We start from the raw sequence: 9,399 nt of genomic DNA on the forward strand, positions 1-9,399 counted from the left end.
AACTATCCTATCTCTCAAGTTGGACAAAACTGCACTCCATGAAGTAATCCCCATTAAAATCCGTTCATTAGTTTAGGAGTCCATCGCGGACGAGAAACGAGACACGTACTTTATATATATTAAGATATATTATGGAATAACATTAGTTTACGACTTGAATAAACATGCTTATTATTGTTATGAAAATGTTACTGCAAGGAATGTGAGAGAAGTCACTTGACGAGATACACACACAACAAAAACAGCGGACTGCAGTCTACAATGTATCGTAACGAAAAAATAAAAGCATCATTCTTATAAGCATTTTGTATTATCAAGGTCAGACGCGTTCGGACCCGTTTGGCAGATGGAATCCTTTAAAAGAAACGGCTTGTGGTAAATGTTGCTTGTCATCCATGTATCATATACGAAATGAGTAGTGTTGATTTTGCTGGCGTTAAACTTTTAAATTGTGATTTAATTTTCAAAGAATTAAGTGTTTATTTTTTTATATTTAATTTCTTGATAGCATTGTGTGAATTCGGTAAGTAGGTTAATTATTTAAGACTTAATATCTTAATCCTTTTTTATTTATACGTTCTGAGCATGGAAGCTATTTATAGTGAGGGCAAAATAAACTAACTGGACACTGCTTCTTCATTTATATTTGCAAAAATGTAGGAATCATGAGTTATAGCGGATTATAAGTAAACTGTCTCACTGCCGACCCTATCATAATGGTTACCTTAATTATGCCATGTCATGAGAACTCAATAACAACATGACGGAAATGCGGAATTTCAACATAAGGTTGTAATGAGGTAGTCTAAATGGTCTCAAAGATATAAAATAATAGTTGGAAAAAAAAAAAATCCAGCCAGAAAACCAAAATCCACCACCTCTGGGAGTGTGAAAACTTGAACAATAACATTGAGCATTTTTGAATATTTTGGAATGGTTAGGATATTATTTCGCACGTATTGCCTAATTTATCAGAATAAATACGATGAAGACACGAGATGGTACAGTGCAGTAGATATGTTGTCGATTACGAACACTCTCATTGCAGTATCCAGAGGGAATTGTCGAAATTAGACTGAAGAAGTGGCCAACGGTGGAGTACGAGCTCTCAACCCGACTCCAGGCGATCAGCGAAAAACGAAATTGGATAAGGAAACTCAAAGTAACTATAACAATATACACACTTTCCGAAGATGCATGAACGAGATGTAATTATATGGAAAATAAAAGTGGTGCACTCCGGGAGTGCTGGTAGAAGTGAAAACTTGAATATTAAAGTTGTAGATTTTTGAATATTTTTGATTGGTTAGGGATTCATATCGCACGATTTGCTTAACTTATAAGTACAACAGTATTAGCATTTATGTGGTTAAAAACAATATTCATTTATTGCGCTACCGTTCACAAAAATTACAATTTATATTACATAAAAATTTAACTCTTCGAAACTATTACAATTATTTTACATTAAAAAGCTCATCTCTCAGAAAAATCAACTTTCATGCATAATAAACTGTAAAAATATTTCACGGCTGAGATTCGATCCATCGACCTCGCGGTGTTTCGGCTTCCCAATCACACTGATTCAACCACTGGTCGAATGACCGTTTGATCATTAAGTTGAAACAGGCGAACTATAATAAGTTAGAAGTATAAATCTTTCATCCATAATTTCAACGACAGTCTTACGATATTTCGACCAGGTCACGTGTCCTGAAGCGAATTAAACATTTTATACCCATCCGAAGAAAAGTGCCCAACGCCGCCGCTAAAAAAGTTTTCACTTCAATAACATTTAATAAGCATAAACTACGAATATTGTGAATAAGGAACAAAAATATGTATTTTTTTGAAAAAAAGCATGAAGTGTTTGTCGTCACTTTGTTATGAATATTTTACTCAGAAATATTGGTAAAAGTAGAGTCATTATGAAGGTAATGTAACGCGTGAGTCCTCCGTCACACGCGGGATCGTTGTACAATAAAACATTCTTCTTCTTTTAATACGTATATTCTTTTACTATCTTTTATATAATTATATATTATGTAATCATAACTTTATTTAATATAAAATATAAACCGAAGGCTGACCGTTCTTACTTTTCCTCATTTTATAATCCTTTATCTGTTCTATTTGATTGACTTATCATCGGCATCAATATTCAAATATAAAATAGTATTCTATTCTTTAGCTTGACGGCCAACCATAGAACAATGAGTTCTTATATGCGGATAAGAACTCCTTGTTACAGTATCTTAAAATACATTCCGCCCTTTATTAGTGCATCCATTTTAAGGGTTCCGTAGCCAAATGCCAAAAAACGGAACCCTTATAGATTCTTCATGTCTGTATGTCAGTCTGTCCGTCTGTATTCAACAGCTACTTTTTTCCGAAACTGTAAGAACTATACTGTTGAAACTTGGTAAGTAGATGTATTCTGTAAGCCGCATTCAGATGTTTACACAAATATATAAAAAAAACAATATATTTTTGGGGGTTCACAATCCATAATTAAGTTAATCAAATTCTAATAAGTTCATACTTAGAACTAAAACTCAAATAAAAATTTTCATCATACGTGTGTAGGGTATGTATCGACAGTTCTTTTGAAGCCTCAATATTATTTTGAAGACCTATCGAGAAAAAAATGACTTAAGAAACTTAAATCATTTCTTTCTAAACTAAATAGTTTGCGCGAGAGACACTTCCAAACTGGAATGTGTGTGTCCACCCCCCTGTAACTTCTAAAATAAGAAAATGATAAAACTTAAAAAAATATATGTAATGTACATTACCATGCAAACTTCCACTGAAAATTGAATTTAACGAGATCTAGTAAGTAGTTTATTTAATACGTCATAAATAACTTAATTTAATTATTTCCATCAAAGTTACAACGAACTACAAGAACAGCTATTATATTATGTTACTTGCTGCTACGGAACCTTTCATGGGCGAGTCCGTCTCGCACTTGGCTGCTTTAATGTCTTCTAAAATCTTCTTCTAAAATCATAGTTTTTAATTATTAAAAATTATTTTTTACTTTTTAGTTTGGTTTTCTTTAAAAGCGTCTCTTTAATTTTAATTTCCAACTATTATATATTTTGGCTTTTTTCATCTTAATTATTAAATTGACACCAATCCTTAACCAGGGTGCACAGTTTCAATTCAAGCCAACCTTTTAAAGTGGGTGAAAATCACGTTGAAAGTTTCCGTTACAAATACTAGCATACGTATGAAGCTATTAAATGCGTGTTATTTAATTTATATATTTTTATATTAAGGGGAATGCTGTATTCTCAATATGACGTATAATGCGACCAAAAATTAATAGTAAAAGTTCGTTCATTTCATAAGGAAGGAAGTGTGAAGCTCCTTTGCACAGGATGCCTGCTAGATTATGGGTACCACAACGGCGCCTTTTACTGACGTGAAGCAGTAATATGTAAGCATGATTGTCCTTCGGTCTGAAGGGCTAGCTAGTGAAATTACTGGGCAAATGAGACTTAACATCTTATGTCTCAAGGTGACGATCGCAATTGTAGTGTCGTTCAGAATTTTTGGGTATTTCAAGAATCCTGAGCGGCACTGCATTGTAATGGGCAGGGTGTATCGATAACTATCAGCTGAACATCCCGCTCCTCTCGTCACTTATTATCACAAAAAAATATGCCACGCTCATGAATGTCTTTTAAAATTATAATAAGTTTTTGGCATTAAATTTTATTCTCAATATAATGTGACAAGATTAATAATATGTATGTAAAGGGTTTAGTTACGGTAATTGGTAATAATGGTGTCGCAATTTGTTTAGGTCTACAAAAGACTTGCATTAATGAAGCGAATCGTATTAACCAAACACTCACCGTTAGGTCAGCGTAAGCGCTTAAAACGGCGTACGTAGTGTTTTAAGCGAATTGTTTTACAAATCAAATTATTCACCTGAATAATGTAGACACCTAATGAATGGATTTTCAAAAATGGTTCAGTAGTTCTAAAGATTGTATCCTACAAACCCACACAAAGTCTCACAAACTTTAACTCTTTATAATATTGATAACAAGCTATAATAATACATTTTGATTTACACCCGTTCCCAATATATCTGTATAGAGATAAATTACTTCTTTTTACTGTCAATAATTTGAAGCTGTCCCAATATACCCTATAAGTCATTATAGCCTTATATTGGGACGCGTGCATTGAAATTTCCATACAAACTTCTATCGCTGGTAAGCTATACGACATCCCATTGACATACAGCGTGTACGGATACTGTGAGTTACCGTCGATAAGTTTATTGGCACAGAAAAGTCAACGATAGTAACGATTTTTATCTCAAGTAAAAGATAGCTGCTCTTGTTTATCTTCTATATACATTATATTATAAAATCCTCGTATCACAATTATAGTTGCCGATACTCCTCCGAAACGGCTTAATAGATTATTATGAAATTTTATAATATGTATTTTTGGTAGCTCTGAGAATTATATATATGTACTTTATACTAATCTATGTACTCCAACATTCAGAGAACATCCATGACTCGGAAACAAACGTTTGCAGTTACCGGGATTCGAATCCCGGACCTCTAGCGAAGTAGGCAGGGTTACTAACCACCGGGCTATATCAGTGATAATAATATAATTATAATTAAAAAACAAATGAATTTTCTAATGCTTTATTTTTTAAAACAATGAGTGACAGGCACCTTGATTTTACTATAAACAGGTGACAGCAGTAGTTTTCATTATTAACTGGTATGCTTCGTTGTGCACAGATCTTACAGTGTATCGAGTGCACTGTGGGTACAACTCGAGAGCCCAGCGGTGATGGAGGTGCTAAGAACTGACTGGTACGGGGAGTACTCCTCCTGCTACTCTTCCAGACGGGGTGGACGCCATGCCAGGCTCCACCCAGCAGTGCAAGCAGCAGAGATAGGAGCAACGGGATGCTTCGGTAAGTCGGTGCAGTAGGTCGGTGACTACCAACGACTCCCCCTTTTAAATTTATGACAAACGAATAAATAACAATATAGAGTCTGAGAGTTACAATATCATAGTTATAATCCATCTCTACATTGTAACTCTACTGGACCATCAATTAACCCGGTTTCACCAATGACACTACAAACTGAGTTTAATAAAACTCAGTTTTTTACCGACTTCAAAAAGGATGAGGTTCTCAATTCGCTCTGTATTTTTTTTATGTATGTACACCGATTACTCTGAGATTTAAGATCCGATTTACTTAATACTTCTTAAGTTCGATGTGGAATAGATGTTATTTGGGCCCATAAAAATTTTACATAGTTTGTTTGCCCAGTAGTTTGCATTTTATGAACATTACTTTGTAAATTTTTGTCTCCGTAGATGATATAATTGTTTGTTTTCTACGGCTTTTTTAGGAGTCATGTAACACATCACATAAGTGTTACATTATACGTTATATTTTCAAAATCCTTTTCCATTGGTTCTGAGGCCACCTAAAATTATAACACATATAAAATAGGCTAAGTTGTTATATTATTTTGATTAATAGGATCGTCTTATCAGTTATTCTTCCCATGTCAATGCCCCTTTACGGACTGATGTAGCTTCATGAAGTTTGCCAAGTGTTGTTATGGGAAAATAAAAACAGTAAAATTATATACCCTTCCCTATCCCTTCTCATCTCCTCACCCCCTCTCCTCACCCCCTCTCCTCTTCTCTACTCGCCTCACACTTCACACCGCTACTCTAGCGCCACCTCTCTGACACCCGCTCCTCACTTCACTTTACTCGTTACTTTATGTTATTGTCACTCTGTCTATCTATCGTTTAGTCCGAACCATCTCTGAAACCTTAAGCGGACTTAAATAAGGACTGGCTTAGGATACTATTATTTCAATAGGGGTCTACAATAAATAAGTTGAAATGGATTTTTTAATAAGAATTGATCCAGTCACTAGCATAATTAGATTGTCACATAATTAAAGTTGATTTGTTATGACGTATTACTGGTTAGAGACAGGATGTTCACACTTGATAATTCAATGACAATATGGTATCTGCAGATCTCATAGCCTCTTGCCAGGTGTTTGTGTCAGTGTGCATGCATTGCTCAATATAGAAGTTAACTATCAACCTCAATTTTTTTACAAGTTTTCAAAGCTGCCACACTCTATTTAGACGTATAAATGATCTTAGCTATATATATTGTATTATTTATTTCTATAATAATATTTGTATTACTTTGTTTCATTCAAAGACACATTAAGGAATTCAATAGAAATTATTATAATAATAATGTTAACACCAGGAACAAACATAAGCTTTCTTGTGCCCGTTCTTCTCATGTCTGCGGCATACTTTTTTTAATGGGTTGCAGTTCTTAGCGTTCAATAAGCGATTTCATGTAATATTTTGAATATTTGAATTTTGTGTTTAAATATAGCTTATCAATCGTAATATTGTAATAATTATCCTACTTATCACAATTAATCATTTGTTAATTATTGCCAGGTAGGTCTACCACATGCAGAATACCGACAATTCATTTTGGACTGATCCAGGCGTGGATATCGGAACGATTTGGAAATACAGGACTAAGGTATTGGAAATACTTTTATATATTAGTAGTGTTAAATCTAATAATATATTATGATACTGGTGTTTACTTGTACATTGAAACTCTACTTGACCATCACTAACCCCCGGTTTCACCAATGACACTTCAAACTGAGTTTAATTAAACTCAATTTTACGTTCACGAGTTCAAATCTTGATCTCGATGTAACACAAAGCGATTAGCAATATATTTTGAGTTGACTTAAACTGAGTTTACACGTCATTAACAATAGAATGTATCAAATGCTTGTCAAAACTGTCATCAATAAATATGAACATAATCGAAATAGTTATAATATTATGTCATAAATGTTTCTATTATGATTAAGATAGACACAGCTCTTGAACGCGATCAAATAATATGTTCAACGTCCGAAATTCAGCGGTCAGCATTTAAACGCGTTTAGGCTATAACTGCGTTTAGTTCTTCTTGGTGAAATCCAAACTGAATATGTTAATTCGTTTACTGGAGTAACCTAAGTTCAAAGTTTTCTAATCGCGTTCTACTTCAATGATGAAATCGGGGCTTAAACAATACATATATCCCTTAAACCATCAAAAATAATAATTGACAATTAAAATGTATTTAGACCAGGGTAGCTAATTTTTGAAACCAAAAAAATAATAATAGAATGGAACCCATTGGAAATGAAAAAGAATAAAACAAAAATGGAAGGAAAAATAAACTAAGGGTGATCTGAGGTTAGAAAGTTGAAAAGGTAAAAATCAGTTTATCTCGATTTCCGGCAAAACTACAAGTCCTATCGAAAAAAGTCAATGGCAAAGTTTTCACACATTTTTCACATAACCTCAAAATTTTATGAAAGTAAAAAAAAAAAAAAATTTAAAAAAAATAAACTGTTTTTCTACGAAATTTGGTGATAAGTTTAAACCTAACCTTTTTATGTGCCAAATACTATGTAATTTATTTGAAATTAAATATTTTTCAATAACTTTACTTTGACTCAAATACCGAAAAAGAACCCTTATTTTCAATCGAAAATTCACCCGTCAAAATATCAGCTTATTTCAAAAAGTTGGTGTGCTCTCTGTTCGTTGAAATTTCTACTTTCGAATCGTGTAATAAAATATACATCACAATGGTATATGTTCGGAAAATTTACGGCATTTAATACCTGTTATTTTGTAGCAGCAAAAATATGAATTACAGATTAAACGTAATTTATTTTCTTTCATTTTTCTTATATTCTCTTTCTTTTCCAATAGGTTTCATCCTACAATTTTTTTTTTAATTTTTATCATTTTCAAAGCTTCAGCACTGGTCTACTAGACTGCTTTTTAAAATATAACGTTCATAATTTGTTTTAGTAATACTTCGAAAGAGAGATTATTAAACAATACAGTTCCGTTCTTTCAGGCAAGAATGAGAGTCTAGGATAGTGAGTAATATTGAACATCAAATACCCATTCAGTATAAATGCCTCGGACTCTCTCTTTCTATTCTATTCTCCTCTGAGAATAACGGGCGCCGAAAAGTATGCGGGATTCTTTCTTTTTTTTAATAATATTTCGTAACATTAAAATTTAATATCCAGGCGGTCGCTCCATTCGTAATCTGTGGTGTAATTAAAAAATAATTTATTATATTTTAATTATTCTTTTGAAATTCGTAACATATATTTTGTTTTCTACTTTTTCTAGGATTATGTTGTAAAAACATTTATCGCCCCGTAGAATATTCTACAGGATGCCAACTAGATAATGGGCACCACAACGGCGCCTATTTCTGCCGTGAAGCAATAGGGTGTAAACATTTTTGAGTTTCGGTCTGAAGGGCGCCATAGCTAGTGAAATTACTGGGCCAATGAGACTAATCATCTTATGTCTCAAGATGAAGAGCGCAATTGTAGTGCCGCTCAGAATTTTTCGGGTTTTTCACGAATCCTGAGCGGCACTGGATTGTAATGGGCAGGGCGTATCAATTACCATCAGTTGAACGTCCTGCTCGTCCCGTCCCTTAATTTCTTTAAAAAAATACCAATCGCCGGTCCGTCTTGTAGGGGGCGTACCAACACTGCGTCTTCCGGTACGTGGTCGCGATTCGAGGGCTTTATTGCCTTGCCCCAAAGGCCTTAAAACTTAACGATTACAACCTGTATATTAATGTAATGGTATTTGTATATATATATATATATATATACAATACACACAATACACACACATATATATATATATATATATATATACATATATGTGTGTGTACTTTTGTGTATCATGATGGTAGTGTTCGGGTTTAATTCCAATTCAGCTGCTGAATTTTCTAATAAGGTTGTCTGTCATCTAAATGTTGACAGTATTCATTAGTGTAATTTCTGCTTCGATATGACTTTTTATCAATTAGACACGTGTTTCGCCTCTCGAGTCTCGTTGAGACGTGTCGAATTTATTAAAAGACAAATCTTAGCGCAATTTACACTCACGAATAATTATTGATTTCTGGAAAAAAAGCCTACTTCAATAAAAAAAAATGTGTTTGTTGCAGACCATAGTCAACGACAACGCTTTGGGCAACAGACTCGCGTACAAGTGACTGCAATTGTTTCCTTGGAGCGTCTGGCGTATGACTGGCAGAAGTGACTCCATACTCCATTGCGACTATTACATCTTGTATTGCAGATCTAGAACACCGATAATTCGATTAGACTGACCATTCAATTAGACCCACTTACACGCTTTCCCCTGTACTAAAAAAATCTGACGAAAATATATGATCGTCTCCAACGGAGCTCCTACCTACCACGACACTATTATTATTATTATTTTAGATTA

General features: G+C 33.7%; 1 long non-coding RNA gene across 1 annotated transcript; it reads left to right on the forward strand.

Moving 5' to 3' along the window:
• Positions 1 to 359: 359 nt before the first annotated feature.
• LOC126979025 (uncharacterized) lies at positions 360 to 9,158 on the forward strand. The gene is made up of 5 exons (XR_007732738.1): positions 360 to 523; positions 1,049 to 1,162; positions 4,782 to 4,960; positions 6,509 to 6,592; positions 9,113 to 9,158. It is a non-coding gene; the product is annotated as an uncharacterized LOC126979025 (long non-coding RNA).
• The last annotated feature ends 241 nt before the right edge of the window (positions 9,159 to 9,399 follow it).

This window comes from Leptidea sinapis, chromosome 3, assembly GCF_905404315.1.
Source record: "Leptidea sinapis chromosome 3, ilLepSina1.1, whole genome shotgun sequence".
Taxonomy (NCBI): Eukaryota; Metazoa; Arthropoda; class Insecta; order Lepidoptera; family Pieridae; genus Leptidea; species Leptidea sinapis.